At 38.0% G+C, this 17149-nt stretch overlaps 1 protein-coding gene across 2 annotated transcripts in view; it reads right to left on the bottom strand.

Annotated features, from left to right (window-relative positions):
* Window positions 1-17149, bottom strand: part of GDAP1L1 (ganglioside induced differentiation associated protein 1 like 1) — a 494626-nt gene that overhangs the window by 257920 nt on the left and 219557 nt on the right. The window lies entirely within an intron of this gene.

The following is a 17149-nucleotide window of genomic DNA, read 5'->3' as shown; positions in this document are numbered from 1 at the left end:
CAGCATGCACACTGACAGATTTGAACAGCGTTTATGGTAACTGGGGAGAAATAGCCAAGTAATGGGATGCCAGAATGGCTGAGGGGTGCTGCCAGAGGAGGGAGTGGCTGATCCATTTCCCTGCCTAGGGCTCCATTTTACCATGATCCAGCTGTGCTCATACCATGCTAATAAGGCATAGAACTCCCTTGCCTGTTTCCATCAGGTCAATACCCTGCCTCCTGCCCTTTAAGACCATTCTGAAAGAATTCTTAGACAAAATCTGTCTCTGTTATAGCTCAGCCCCAGGATAAACTATATTCCTGAATATGAACAAATACCTATTCATACCTTACGGTTTTTTAACCCCTCCTTTCACTCACTACCTGACTTCAATCAATTTCTCTCGTTTGATGCTCTATCTAAAATTGCAATAACTCTGTTTCTTTTAATCACTTTGTGTTGCATTTCCTGTTTGTATTATACTGACTTATCCTTTATCTCTCCGTAAACTTGCTAACATTTCTCTAGCTATTAAATCATTGTCCTATATGTTGTATCTATTTTTAACCAATGTTGCCACATTATGTCTAATTATTTAAACTGCAGATGCTTTTGCATTATTATTGAAGATTGTAAAATTATTATTTTTAAAATGTTTTTGTAATACTATGGAGCATTTCTGCCTGGACCTCCTCTAAAAATGGGTACTCAGCCATTCAGACTTTCCTGGTAATCAAATGTCAATAAATAAATAATAAAAATAAATAACTGAAATAACTGTCCCACTATGGGACAGTTTGGGGTCACATAATCCTCTACCTTCCTGGGTGGAAGGCCATGCTGTAGGACAATGGATAGGGAACTCATATCCAGTGGCTACTTCATGCCCTACCTATTTCTTCTTTGGTCAACACCCCCCCCCCCCCAGACATTTCACCTGAATGGAACAGTGTGACAAGAAAAGAGGTCTTTAACATCATAGAAGAAGAAAAAGAAAATAAATAAATAAATAAATAAATAAAAAACAAGTCAAAAGGTGTCACCAGACCAAACAAAACTAAGAACCGCAAACCAATTTTGGATCTCAAAGTCTCAGACATTTCATTCTAAAGTTCTGCATAGTCATTGTCCAGTCAGGTTTTATTTGTTTGTTGAAAGGGAGATGGATGTGCTCATCTTCATAGTCAAGGAGTTTAGGCGATTCTTGTGCCTTACAGTTGGGGAAAGTCATTTTTGAGTCCAGGACCACCCTTTTGGTCTCACCACAGCCCTCAGGGTGTTTGTCAAACTTATGGCCATACTTCAAGTTGTCATAAACAAAAGTATTTCATTACTTGGGTGACTGGCTCATAGCTGCCCCCCCCCCCCCCCCCCCGTTGCAGGTCAATAATACACATGAGGGAGTTCCTGCTCTTTTCCAATCCTTGGGGATTTGGTGAATACCACAAAGTTCCAGGTAGAGCTGTCATAAGCACTGATCATTATAAGGTGCCATGTAGACAAACCGCTTTGCACAACCATTCTTCCACAGGACAAAATTACAGCCCTTCAATCCCAGATGCATCTTCTTTCAGTGCAAGCAGCAACTGCAGACCTCTGCTTCAAAGTGTTGGATTTAGTCAAAGCTTTTCATAAATATTTATGTGGCCCTTCACAAAGTGTCAATTGCGGGTCCTGCAATGGACCCTCAAAGTGCAGTGTCTGCAATGTACAGATCCCACACCAACACACATAAAGATTTCTCAGGTTTGCTGCTAGCATGACTCTTGGTGGCCTCACCATATCAGTCTGGCTGCTGGCAGCAACTTCTCTCCACCCTCCCTGAGTGTTAGAGTCACCATGGATGCATTTGCCATAGATAGGGGCATTGGTTAGGGTAGACAGCTCAAGGGACCTGGACTTAAAATGAGACCATTGTGTACATAAAGATTCCAAAGATGAGAGAGTTCCTCCTCCTTCCCTTCATATTATAAGCCTTTCAGGGCTATTTTTTCAGGGTGTGATTGCCCTCCACACAGATAAGAGGGCACTAGTATGACATGTCATCAAGCAGAGAGTGACCCTTTCACATACCCTGTATCTCTTTCTAATAGGAACATGCATACCTGGTCAGGCGAAGTGTCCTGCAGACAGGTTCGGATGTTTTCCAGTAATGCTATGTGAGTATCCTCTCATTTCTTTTGTAGCAAAATCTGTCTTTTGCTACTGGAGTAACCCTTTCTATGACCTATTTGTCTCCCCAATCAACTCCAAGTGCATAACATTTTCTCCATAACCCCACTGCAGGGACAACTATTTTGAGATGCTCTTGGCCATTAATGGCTTCTGCATCTCCCTTATGCTTTTCTCTTTTCTTCTTATTCTTAAATTCCTGAAGGAAGCAGTGCAGAGTAAGACTGAGGTCATAATCATAGCCCTTTATTGACCTTGACCTTGACAAGCTTGTTTTCCCTTCTGTGGCTTTACCTGTTGGAGAAACCTTGTCAAATAAGATCAACTCACCGGTCCAGCAAGCCTTAAACAGACATATACAACCTTCACCTAATTGTAGAGTCCAGTTACATAGATAGCCCTTGACATTGTTTACCTTCCTATGGTGGTCAAAATCCTAAATTCTTCCCTGAAGTCTTCAACCAGACTAGCAGGAGTAAATGGAAAAGGTTGTTCTTTTTGGCAGCTCCTCAGGGTTTTGATTCCTTGTACATTCTAGCCACTGCAGTGACAAAGTATTTAACACAAATTTTTGATAAGGGAGTTATGCAGCTATCAAAGTTGCTTTTACAATAATATTCAGTTTTCATCGGGGACTAAATCACATAACATTAACTTTTTTTCTGAAAGTCTAAAAGGCCTTTTTGAAAGGTACTTTCTTGCTAAGATCCTCATTAAGAGAACCAGTTCCACCAAGGAAACTTGCATTCATGATGGAAAAATTCATTTTACTTCCCTTTGAGCCAGCTTCCAGGGCAGAGTTAAAATTTGTGACATAAAAATGTTCTTTTTTTGTTGCAGCTTTAACTTAAGGAAGATGGTTATAGGAGCTGCAGGCACTATCTTCTAAGGGTCTTGTTTCAAAGACACAAATATCAACCAGTCACTTAACTTGGCCTTATTTTTCCAATATTCCAGTCAAGAGGAGTACGTACTGTATTATTTGGATGTCTAGCATCAGTTACACTTTTAATTAGATGAGCCTAAGGGCTATAAAAAAGGTGGATAACTCTTTTTTTCTCTTGTGCTACTTATACACTGGGTCAAAAAGAATCTAAAGTTACACATCTGCTAGAGTGGCGGCTACTTCTCAGGCCTTTTTCACAAATATTTCAGTTGATGACTTTTGTTTTGCTGTGATATGGAATTTTCAGCATACTTTCAAAAGACAGTATAAACTCAATATGATCTTAAGATCTAGATCTGTCTCTAGGTATACTGTCATAAAAGGTATTCTGCCCTGATACCACCAAAGAGGGAGAGCTAACACATTTGTTCTAGAAGTTGAAGTGGACATATTGTTTCAAGTAAGACAGAAACATTACTGTAATAATAGAACTTCATGGTTCATGTCTGCCCATTTCACCAAACCCTCTCATCTTCCTTTATCCCTGACTGAAGAGGACATGGACTTATCTTTAGAAGGATCTTTATCTTGGCGAAATGTCTGATGAGGTGTTGATCAGGTTGTGGTGTACATTACCATGCTGCTTGTGTTGATATGCTTGCTGTTCAGGAGTATTCATGATCTGAAGACAGACAGTATTATGAGTGTTGGAAGATGGAGATATAGTCTGGAAAAGTCTTATAGGTACTGATCTGACTAGTACCTGTGGCAACTAGAACTAGACGTTCATGAAGGTCTGCTGTCATCGTAAGTACATACCTTTTGTTCCCCTAAGCTTAAAGTACAAGATATTCATATTATCAGGTATCAGACTATATAAGTGTATAATATATATAGGTACTGATCTGACTAGTACCTGTGGCAACTAGAACTAGACGTTCATGAAGGTCTGCTGTCATCATAAGTACATACCTTTTGTTCCCCTAAGCTTAAAGTACAAGATATTCATATTATCATGTATCAGACTATATAAGTGTATAATATATATAACTAAAAAAACACTGGAAAGCAATGGTACACCACAACACTTGTATTTAACCACAGAAATGGTAAATACTTTAATCTTTATACATGAACAAAAAAGGATTTCTTCAGACACCAGTACATCATTGATCGATTGAACATATATATATATATATATATATATATGTGTGTGTGTGTGTGTGTATGTGTATATATATATATATATATATACACATATGGGTCCACTTTTTCATTTCAAAATACCAAAATCTCGAGTTTTCAGATACCAAACTCAAAACATCAAGATTTTGGTATCTCGAAAGTGAAAAGTGAACCAAAAAAAATCAACTAAATAATGTTTTTGCAGGGGGGCAAGCCCCCTGCACCCCCACACCCCCTACTTTAATATACCAACTCCAAGATCACACTACAATGAAGAGAATGGTAATCAGAACAGGAGCATTACCGTTCTCTTCACTGTAGCGTGATCTCGGAGTTGGTATATTTAAGTAGGGTAGCGCAAGGATTTCCTTGAAAACATTATTTTAGCTGGGTTTTTTTTTTATATTTATTTATTTATTTTTTCTTCGCTTTTTAATTTCAAGATTCCAAAATATCAACTTTCTGGGTTCGGTATTTTGAAAGTTGAGATTTTAGTATTTCGAAATTAAAAAGTGGACATATATATATATATATATATATATATATGTATTTATTTATTTATTTTAAAAAATTACAGTCTTATTCAAGTAACATTTAAAACAGCACTTAAAAGCCATCTACAGGATTTTTAACATTCTACTCTTAAATGTAGGCTTCAAAGAAATCATTTCATTCAGAACTGGTCATCTATTGGCCGCTAACCTAATCTGCCAATACACCTCCTTCAAATCTAAAAATAATTCAGCATCCCCACCCACTATGAATTCTCCACCTTCTCTAAAATGAAAAACAAGTATTTTTTGTGTCTTAACCATTTCACAGACAAAGACTGCACTGTACTGTATTCTTCCCTTCTTTTAACAAATTCCCAGGCCCAGCGCTTCCCGGAATTCATCAACTCAAACGCCCTGGATCAGCTGGTAAACTCCCCTACCAGAGGTGAAAACATATTGGACCTGGTCATCACCAACATGGGCATCAGGTGTTCCACACTGGAGGTCAACCCGTCACTGGTTAGATCAGACCATAAACTAATCACTCTAGATGTCCACACCCCACTAAGGAAACCACAGTAAAAAACTTTTCTAAAGCAAACTTCACCTTACTTAAGACAGATGTGGTAAGTTTCACAGCCCCCACGCTAAAGGATAATGCTGCCCAAGATGCAGAAACCTTTACAAATGCACTCCTTGAGCACCTACAAGGATGCATGGATTGTGCCATCCATAGCAAAACCAAGACTCACTCCTCTAAGAGAAAGAAACCAGTTTGGTAGACCCCTGAAATAAACAGGCTATACAATAGAAGGAGGAAACTAGTTCAGAAAAAAAGCAAATCCCAAGAAAGAAAGACATCCCTGATCAGTATCAGTAAGAAACTGAGGTCCCTCATGAAATCATCCAAGGCTAACTTCGAAAGAAAAATAGCTAAGGATTCAAAAGATAACCACCATTCTTTAGCTATGTTAAGAATCTAAGTGGCAACTCTCAGATATGCACTGAACTAGTGCAAAATAGCACAAAATATACCGAACCTACTGATATTGCCAACATCCTGGCAGATAAATTCAGTGCAAACCTCACCCCCCTCTCACTTCCAAAAGGGCCAACAACAATACTGGAAAAGTGTAGTGTCCCAAAAATCACGGACACACAGGTGAAAACAGCCATTTCAAAAGCCAAGAACACAGCATCAATGGGACCAGATGGTGTCCCAGGCTGCATCTTGCACGAACTACAGAATGAACTAACCCCCCACCTAAACACGCTGCTCAACCTCAGCCTCTCCACAGGCTACATGCCCATAGAATGGTGCACAGCAACGGTTCTTCCTCTCCACAAAGGAGGGGCCACAACTGACCCTGGTAACTATCGCCTCATAAGCCTGACTAGTCTGGCCTGCAAGGCTATGGAGTGCATCATCATGGAACTCATTAACAAAAGACATTGGGAACCTCCAAACACTTGACCCGACCCAGTTCGGCTTTGTTAAGGGCAGATCATGCCTACTAAACCTGGTTAACTTCTTCGGGACAGTCACCAAGGCCATAGACAATGGAAAGGTGGCTCACACAGCCTACCTTGACCTCACCAAGGCTATTGACACTATTTCCCACTCGGGTATTACAGAAAACTCATCAGCCTGAACATAAACCCCTAAGTCACGAGATGGGTTGCCAACTGGCTTACAGACAGAACTCACATGGTAAGAATAGCAGGCTCCAGGTCCGACACTAAACCAGTCACAAGTGGTTTCCCACAAGGCTCGGTCCTGGGACCCCTACTGTTTGGCATATACTTCTCAGAAGTACATGCAAACACAGGAGGACTATGGCTAACCAAGTTCGCTGATGACTGCAAACTGGGAGCCATAAATGATTCTCCGGCTGACACGGACATCCTCCAAAAGGGCCTTACTGAGACGGACACCTGGTGCCAAAGTCATGGCCTCAAGCTAAATGCCAAAAAATGCATAGTCATCCTGTTTGGGAAAAACAAAACACCAACGAATTACCACATAGGTGGCAGCCCCCTTAATACAGAAGAGGTAAAAAGAGATCTGGGGACCCAGGTAGATAGTAATCTCTCCTTCGACAATCATATTGCCAAAGTAGTTAGAAAATCCTTCTATGTGGCCCATCTAATTACTAAAGGGTTCGCATCCAGAAATAAAGAGGTTATAGTGCCCCTCTACTCGTCACTCATTAGACTCATCATAGAGTACAATGCCCCATTTGGGATGTACCTCACAAGACACTTCCAACAGCTGGAAAGACCACAAAAGTACCTCACCAAGAGGATTACTGGTCTCAAACATATGTCCTATGCAGTCCAACTTAAAAAACTCTGGCTGTACTCAGTGGCATATCACTTACTCAAAGGTGATCTCTGCCTGACTTCCAAAGCCATGTCCAACTCAGAATTGATAGACATGCTCCACCTAAAGAAATCCAAGTCACTGCGAGCCATGCACTCTAGTGAGCTAAACCTTACCACAACAATAAACAGAACATGCTGAAGGGACAGATTCCTGTCACAGAGACTCCCCATGCTTTGGAACAAAATTCCAAATGACATCAGGCAGAGCCCCTCACTAACACTCTTCAAGAGAAACCTTGACGAGTGGATGGGTAACAGAAAATACACCCCTGGGATCACTTCATTGGCTCTTCTTGACAGAGGATCAGTTAATTAATCAATGGGGAGGTGAAAGCCGACAAACTCTGGCTAGGCTTATAAATGCCCTTGGGCAGATAGCCTAGTACCTACCTATGAACCTATAAACAGAGTAACAATGATTCTGTGCTCTCTTCTTGAAAAGTTTCCTATTTGTATTGAGCACATAGAATGACATACATGCATCACAGAGAAACATGTATAACACTGCACGTCTGACAAGTATATCTCTTCTTATTAACAAATCAGTAACCTGTAGTAGGGTCCACAAAATATGGATTATTCATCATATACTTACAACATTTACAAATCCCACAACTATACGTACCTTTACATCTAACAGAATTAGAAGTCATTGTTGTGTTTATTCTTTCATTTCCCTTTTTAAATAACCCTTTTACATTTTATTTAGTTATTTATTTATTTATTTATTTTTATATTTGTTTACCAGGAAATTTCAGCGGAGGCCCGGGGAGAAAAGTTCCATGTTTACAAAAGAACAATTGTACATAGATACAGTTCTGACTGAGTTACATTTAGGAAAACATAACAAATCACCTTGCCAATTAACACATCAGATCATTTTTTCCTCCTGGATTGTCCCTGAAAGTCTTATTTATTTTCTTATAGTTATTAATCAGGTAGTAAACATACATGATATGGCTTTTAAAAGAAGAATAAAAAGAAATAGACTACAACAATATTAAGCACACAGAGGATGAATCATCAATCATTTTTGTTACACAAGATAAAAAAGGTTAAGATGGGAGGGTAGGTTTTAGAAAAGGAAAACTGAAGAAAATGCTACAACATTCCAGAAGGAGAACAAGAATGCTGAATGAATACAATAAACTACTAGATGGTGATATTTTTCTTAGTGCATATGCTTTAATTGTAGTTGACCAGCTAATGTTATTCGCTGTCTTGATTTTTGCTGATAGGGACGTTCCCGTAAATAAACATTCGCTGTTGTCTTGCTGAATAGAGATTCATTGAATTCATCCTTTGATGCTTTAATATAGACCCCTCTTTAGCAGAAGGTTAGTTCTCTGTACCACCAATGGACACCAGAGTTAGTCCTAACATATTACCTTTAAGTCTTTGAAAATACAAAAACAAGTTAAATGAAAGGAGGAAGCTTCAAACTTTGTACCTTGACACAGGAAGCATGTGCCTTAACCCCCTATTCTAATTGAAAAGCCGGTGTATAAGAGTAATTTTTACATAGTAACAATAACAAACATGAAATTCTAATTTCTGGTTTCATTCACTGATTGCAAACATCCATGAGTTACAAGGGACAAGGGGCAGAGCGCATATAAGGGGCAAAAGCAGGAGCATTCTGTAAAATCAGGGACAGTTGAGAGAATGATGTGATGTCTGTGTGGGAGAGGATTTGGGACAAAGCCATGCGGAATATTAGGAAACACCAGGGAGAATTTTAAACCATTACTTGGACTCACTGAAAAAGTTAATGGGGAAACAGTTCTAGCATCAAGATGAATTTTATAAACAATAAAAAAAAACGAAACTCTTAATGTCTGGAATTATTTATGGACTGTAAGGATCAGTGATTTGTAAGGACAGGGACAACATAAGAATGGGTCTATATTATAACATCAAAGAGTTACAACTTCGAATGTTGTAATATCAAACCCAGTAGAGCGAAACACCAGAAAACCGAACAGTCAGAATAGCGAGTTTTTTCCCAGGGAAATAATTTGCTGTTCCGACAAACACACACACAACACAAGCACACCAAAATAAATAATCCACACACACACACTTCACAAAACTTTACACTAAACCATACATACACCACTAGCTATCCACTTACCTTAACCCAACCCTAACCCTAAGGTCCGTTACTATCGCACACTCACCTTACCCGCTCCCTAACCCTAACTCACCTACCCCACCCTAACTCTCACGTCCACACAATCGCACACTTACCTGACCCGTGCCCTAACCCTAACTCACCTAACCCACGCCCAATCGCACACTCACCTTTGTTTGCACACTTACCTTAACCTGGTCTGTAACCTTCGCTCCACAGTCGAGGAAATAGTGATTCGCTATTTCCAGCGTTCGCTCTACTGGGTTCGATATTATAACATTCAAAGTTGTAAGACTTCAGTGTTATAATATAGACCCAATAAGAACCTACATAAGGGATATTCTGTACACTAAGAGACAACAGGTATGTCAGAGTGTGTGTGTATGTGCGTAATTGAATGTGTGCATGTGTGTGGTACAGTGCATGGGGGGGGTACCTGTGCCAACATAATGCATGGGCCTTCAGTATTAACTACAATAGAAAAGTGGAACAAACCACTTGCTGACAAACAGGATAAACGCCCAGTGCTCCAGAAAAACTTGAATAATATTAATGAAACCAAAAGGAGCAACTAGGCTGATGCAGAGTCACAAGAAGAAATGAAAGGCAAAATCCTCAGGTTAAAATCCAAATGAAAGGCAAAATCCTCAGGTTAAAATCCAACTTTAATTCCACTGCAGGTCAGATAAGCGCTTTCACTCATTCATTTGAGCTTCATCAGATCATGTAACAAAGACCTTCAAGTACTTAGGCTACATTTATACAGTTAAAACATCTCCTATTGGCTGCTTCTTGTTACATATTCATGAGTTAATCTAAGCTTAAAGATATATGCACATATAAACATACTGAGATGTATAAAATGAATATAAAAAAACATATAAAAAACATATAAAAACTCTCCATGAACACTCAAGATGCTCTAATAAATATGTATATATATGTCAAAAGAAATCTATTTCAAGGGGTAAAAACATATATGTTCCATCATTTATTATAAAATCTACAAACATTCCTCCGTTTGTTTAACATAGGTTTAATGGAGGCTCTCTCATTGAGACCTAAACCCCTATCTGCTCTCAATCTAACTATCCACATACTCTCCTTACTCTCAGTATGGTTCCTGATGTCACCTCCTCGTATACTGGGTTTAATATTCTCAAGAGCTCTAAATAGGAAATAATGTTCAGGACCTGCTTGGGCTCGTGCTTAGCTAAGACATTGTGAGGTGAAGCCTTCCTAATGTGGTAAAGGTGTTCTCTTATCCTGTCTTTAAAAGCGGCGATTGGTTTTGCCAACATAAAATGCATCACATATTTGGCACACTGCCAAATAAACTATATGAGTAGTATCACAGGTAGCTACAGCACGTATGCTAAAGTTAGTGTGCATGTCAGGATGTTCAAAAAATGGACTGGGGTCAAGAGAATTACAATAATTACAGCGTCCACATGGTTTTGTGTGTTCAAGAGGCATTGACCATTCATCCCTTTTTGAATAACATAGCATTCTCCTTAAATTTAATTTGTTCCTATATAAAAAAGAGGGTTTAGTCCCCACAAGTTTACCGATGGTGTCATCAGTACAGAGAATAGGCCAGTGTTTCGTAATAATATTCTTGATTGCTGGACAATCAGTACTATATGGTAAAGAAACCCTTACATGAGTTGATCTATCATCTCTACCATTGTCTGTTGTAACGGATCCACCAGTAATAACTGGTCCAAAATAAGGGGCTGCTCTGTTCAGTCTAAGTTTATTGACATCTAAGAGATTCAACTCAATCTCTTGTGAGCTATAGCCCTGTTCTTCTAGCCTTATCTTGAGGTCACTCACTTCATTTAGGAAGCCTTCTTCTGTGGCATTTAGCCTAGAGGTTCTCATCCCCTGGCCTCTAATGATATTCTTAAAAATATGCTGTGGGTGCATACTATCACGCTGTAATAGAGTATTAAAATAGCAAGGTTTCCTATAGACACCTGTATTAATCAAACCACATGCTAACTTTTCTATATACAAGTCAAGAAATTCTATCTTCTCTCTAGAATGATTCATACTGAAGGTTAAATAGCCAGTGAGGTTGTTCAATATAGTATGGAACACAAACAAATCATCAACACTGCCTCTCCATAAAACAAAAACGTCATCCACGAAGCGTCTATAAAAGTTACATGTTGTTTAAACATTTCTAAATTAAAGAGACTCTCAAATTCCCAAAATGCCAAAAACATGTTTGCATAGCTGTTGGCACAAGGTGTGCCCATGGCTCGCCACCTCGCTGTTGGTAAAACTTGTTGTCATAGGTGAACAGATTGTTATTCAAAATGAGTTCAAGGAAATGTACAATGAGGTCTACTTTAACTGATGTATATTCGCTATGTAAGAGTAGATACTCAGTGATATAAATCAGGCCTATGTTATTTGGTAACACAGTAAACAAGGACTTGATGTTAAGCGTTACAAAAATCAAGTTATCAACGTCACAAATGCCACCTAAGCAGTCATACAAATCTGTTAAAACTGTTTGGAATCTTTCAGTACAACTTTGTTCTTATTTAATATAGGTGCAAATGTTTCTCAACATAGACAGAAAGGTTTTCAGTGATCCAACCCTGACCAGACACTATGGGTCTCATTGGTGGGTCAATGGAGTCTTTGTGAATCTTAGGTAACCCATGTATTGTTGGTACAAGTGGATTCTTAGAAGAGATAGTCAAACAATTCTTGATCCAAGATATCACCTTTCAACATATCTAATAACATATTGTTTGCGTGCCTAATAGTGCCGTGCACTATTTGTTCGCTAACTTGTAAATAGAAATCATCTTCCAAGAGTTTAATCATAGCATCATGATATTTGCTAGTGTCCATAACTACTATCCGACCACCTTTATCAGCTGGTTTGATGGTTATGGACTGTAAGAACGGAGTTTAAGTAAGCTAGTCTGCTCCCTCTAGTCAAATTACCATTCTTCCTATATTTCTTTAGAGAAAAATATTCATACAAATCATCCTCAGTTAGTTTCAAATATGCCTCAACTAGCGGATGATTAGGTGGGACAAAGTTGCTAAGCTTCTTAAACTTTGGTGGTCTAGTAACGTTATTGTCTGTCAATTCACTATCAGTTTTATCATGAAATAGCAGTTTAAGCATAAGATTTCGACAGAAAAGTCTCATGTCTACTACAGTGTCCATAAAGTTACTGTGTGCACTTGGAATAAAGTTTAGGCCTTTACATAATAATTTCTCATCACATTCAGTCAACAAATATCCTGAGATGTTATGTATCATAGAATCTGCTGGTATCAAAATTTCAGCTGTATCTAATTTACTTTGTTCTATTCTTTGTTATATTCTTGTCCTTTCGGTCTTTCCAGCTCTATTAATACAAACAATAAAGAAGTTAGTCAGCCTACTACTGTGAATAATAGTGCAGACAGAACTAACTTATATCCAGCAGTACATGTTGTGAAGGGACCGATCAATAAGAGGTTGTCAGTAGATGACGGCATAGTGAGATCTAAGTTACCTCACAAAGTACATACCACCATCACTACAGGAGTAGTAAGTGAGCTCCCTTTTCCCCTCCCAGTCCGAAAGGACAAGAATATAACAAGGGGATGCTCTATGAGCAGGGGGAGACAGAAACGCAAATTATCAGAAGAGTTTGTACCACATCAGACAATAAAGAAGATGTGGAAGAACAAAGTAAATTAGATACAGCTGAAATTTTGATACCAGCAGATTCTATGATACATAACATCTCAGGATATTTGTTGACTGAATGTGATGAGAAATTATTATGTAAAGGCCTAAACTTTATACCAAGTGCACACAGTAACTTTACGGACACTGTAGTAGACATGAGACTTTTCTGTCGAAATCTTATGCTTAAACTGCTATTTCATGATAAAACTGATAGTGAATTGACAGACAATAACGTTACTAGACCACCAAAGTTTAAGAAGCTTAGCAACTTTGTCCCACCTAATCATCCGCTAGTAGAGGCATATTTGAAACTAACTGAGGATGATTTGCATGAATATTTTTCTCTAAAGAAATATAGGAAGAATGGTAATTTGACTAGAGGGGAGCAGACTAGCTTACTTAAACTCCAGTCCTTACAGTCCATAACCATCAAACCAGCTGATAAAGGTGGTCGGATAGTAGTTATGGACACTAGCAAATATCATGATGCTATGATTAAACTCTTGGAAGATGATTTTTATTTACAAGTTAACGAACAAATAGTGCAAGCCACTATTAGTCACGTAAACAATATGTTATTAGATATGTTGAAAGGTGATATCTTGGATCAAGAATTGTTTGACTATCTCTTCGTTAAGAATCCACTTGTACCAACAATACATGGGTTACCTAAGATTCACAAAGACTCCATTGACCCACCAATGAGACCCATAGTGTCTGGTCAGGGTTGGATCACTGAAAACCTTTCTGTCTATGTTGAGAAACATTTGCGACCTATATTAAATAAGAACAAAGTTGTACTGAAAGATTCCAAACAGTTTTTAACAGATTTGTATGACTGCTTAGGTGGCATTTGTGACGTTGATAACTTGATTTTTGTAACGTTTGACATCAAGTCCTTGTTTACTGTGTTACCAAATAACATAGGCCTGATTTATATCACTGAGTATCTACTCTTACATAGCGAATATACATCAGTTAAAGTAGACCTCATTGTACATTTCCTTGAACTCATTTTGAATAACAATCTGTTCACCTATGACAACAAGTTTTACCAACAGCAAGGTGGCGTAGCCATGGGCACACCTTGTGCCAACAGCTATGCAAACATGTTTTTGGCATTTTGGGAATTTGAGAGTCTCTTTAATTTAGAAATGCTTAAACAACATGTAACATTTTATAGACGTTTCGTGGATGACGTTTTTGTTTTATGGAGAGGCAGTGTTGATGATTTGTTTGTGTTCCATACTATATTGAACAACCTCACTGGCTATTTAACCTTCAGTATGAATCATTCTAGAGAGAAGATAGAATTTCTTGACTTGTATATAAAGAAGTTAGCATGTGGTTTGATTAATACAGGTGTCTATAGGAAACCTTGCTATTTTAATACTCTATTACAGCGTGATAGTATGCACCCACAGCATATTTTTAAGAATATCATTAGAGGCCAGGGGATGAGAACCTCTAGGCTAAATGCCACAGAAGAAGGCTTCCTAAATGAAGTGAGTGACCTCAAGATAAGGCTAGAAGAACAGGGCTATAGCTCACAAGAGATTGAGTTGAATCTCTTAGATGTCAATAAACTTAGACTGAACAGAGCAGCCCCTTATTTTGGACCAGTTATTACTGGTGGATCCGTTACAACAGACAATGGTAGAGATGATAGATCAACTCATGTAAGGGTTTCTTTACCATATAGTACTGATTGTCCAGCAATCAAGAATATTATTACGAAACACTGGCCTATTCTCTGTACTGATGACACCATCGGTAAACTTGTGGGGACTAAACCCTCTTTTTTATATAGGAACAAATTAAATTTAAGGAGAATGCTATGTTATTCAAAAAGGGATGAATGGTCAATGCCTCTTGAACACACAAAACCATGTGGATGCTGTAATTATTGTAATTCTCTTGACCCCAGTCCATTTTTTGAACATCCTGACATGCACACTAACTTTAGCATATGTGCTGTAGCTACCTGTGATACTACTCATATAGTTTATTTGGCAGTGTGCCAAATATGTGATGCATTTTATGTTGGCAAAACCAATCGTCGTTTTAAAGACAGGATAAGAGAACATCTTTACCACATTAGGAAGGCTTCACCTCACAATGCCTTAGCTAAGCACGTAGCCCAAGCAGGTCCTGAACATTATTTCCTATTTAGAGCTCTTGAGAATATTAAACCCAGTATACGAGGAGGTGACATCAGGAACCATACTGAGAGTAAGGAGAGTATGTGGATAGTTAGATTGAGAGCAGATAGGGGTTTAGGTCTCAATGAGAGAGCCTCCATTAAACCTATGTTAAACAAACTGAGGAATGTTTGTAGATTTTATAATAAATGATGGAACATATATGTTTTTACCCCTTGAAATAGATTTCTTTTGACATATATATATACATATTTATTAGAGCATCTTGAGTGTTCATGGAGAGTTTTTATATGTTTTTTATATGTTTTTTTTATATTCATTTTATACATCTCAGTGTGTTTATATGTGCATATATCTTTAAGCTTAGATTAACTCATGAATATGTAACAAGAAGCAGCCAATAGGAGATGTTTTAACTGTATAAATGTAGCCTAAGTACTTGAAGGTCTTTGTTACATGATCTGATGAAGCTCAAATGAATGAGTGAAAGCGCTTATCTGACCTGCAGTGGAATTAAAGTTGGATTTTAACCTGAGGATTTTGCCTTTCATTTGGATTTTAACCTGAGGATTTTGCCTTTCATTTCTACTTGTGACTCTGCATCAGCCTAGTTGCTCCTTTTGGTTTCATTAATACAATAGAAAAGTGTTGATTTGTACCTTCCATGCAAATTATCCAATAATGAGGTCTTCTTATCCTGATTAACATGTTTCTGAATCACATTTTCTTTGCACCTCAAAACAGTCCCCTTTTTGTCACAGCTCTTATTACCAGTGGCAGGGTTCTTATTGAATCCTCAGGTATGTTTGCTGATGCTACATGATACCGTCAACATAATTTTTTGGTACTTATGTATTATTGCAACCAGATTTTTGCGGATACAGTAATACGCTTTTTGGCTCAAAAACAGATTGTGGGAATAAAATAAGGTGAATGGGATGTTTTCTGTTGGGAACAAGCTTGTTTGTCCCAAATTCATAACCTAAATGTACGCGGAAATGTGAATCTTGCTTTGTGTACTTCAACATTGGTTGCACTGCCGTCGTACTGAAAATGAATCAAGGACGCCTGGGAAATGTTTCTTTGTACTGCTGGTGTACTGCAAGTAGGAGTATTACAACACTGACTGTATATTTGTACGAGAATAACATGTGGAGCAGCACAGTTTTTGGGTAAATAAGCTTTTATAAACAGAATAACAGATTAAACAATTAAAAAGAGGCAAACATCTTGTACGATGGCAGCTAAACTGTATATGACATGTGGTGTTAGGTTGTAGTATGATAAGTATGATAATATAAGTGAAACAGAATAACAGATTAAACAATTAAAAAGAGGCAAACATCTTGTACGATGGCAGCTAAACTGAATATGACATGTGGTGTTAGGTTGTAGTATGATAAATATGTATATAGTATTGGACAGTACCGGATTTAATTTTTTTGGGATACTAGTAATTCTTGCAATGTTTTCTGGATGTTTTGTATAGCATTTGACAGCAGCAGATTTATTTTTTTGGAGAGTAGTTACTCTTGCAATGTTTTCTGGAGGTTTGGGATAGCTTACTTGTGGATGTCTTCCAGATGCTGTGGGCAGCATATTTGTGGATGTATTCTGGATGATTTAGGAAGCATACTTGAGGATGGCTCAGTCGCTGGGTTACAGTTTTTGGTAGTATGGGGAGAAATTGTCTGCAAAATGTCAAAGTTTCACTTTAACAACATTTACTGGCTCGCGGCTTGAGATATGGAACATGTGTTACACATAACTGCTATAGGAAAATGTATTTCCAGTGACATGATGTTGGGGAAACAGCATAGCTTGAAACAAGCACTCATTTCTTACATGTTATACTGTCTTTCCTATCTAAACAATGATTTTAAATAAAGTTAACATTGTCAGTGTGATTCTGTATATATATATATATATATATATATATATATATATATATATATATATATATATGTATATATATATAGTTACATTCGCACACCGGGAAGCAAGCGGTATTAAAGCAAAAATGTGGTTGCGATAATACGT

Source organism: Protopterus annectens, chromosome 12.part0, assembly GCF_019279795.1.
Source record: "Protopterus annectens isolate FY-2018-M chromosome 12.part0, PAN1.0, whole genome shotgun sequence".
Taxonomy (NCBI): Eukaryota; Metazoa; Chordata; order Ceratodontiformes; family Protopteridae; genus Protopterus; species Protopterus annectens.
The sequence above is the reverse complement of the archived record's forward strand: the minus strand, read 5'-3'. Positions and strand labels throughout refer to the sequence as shown.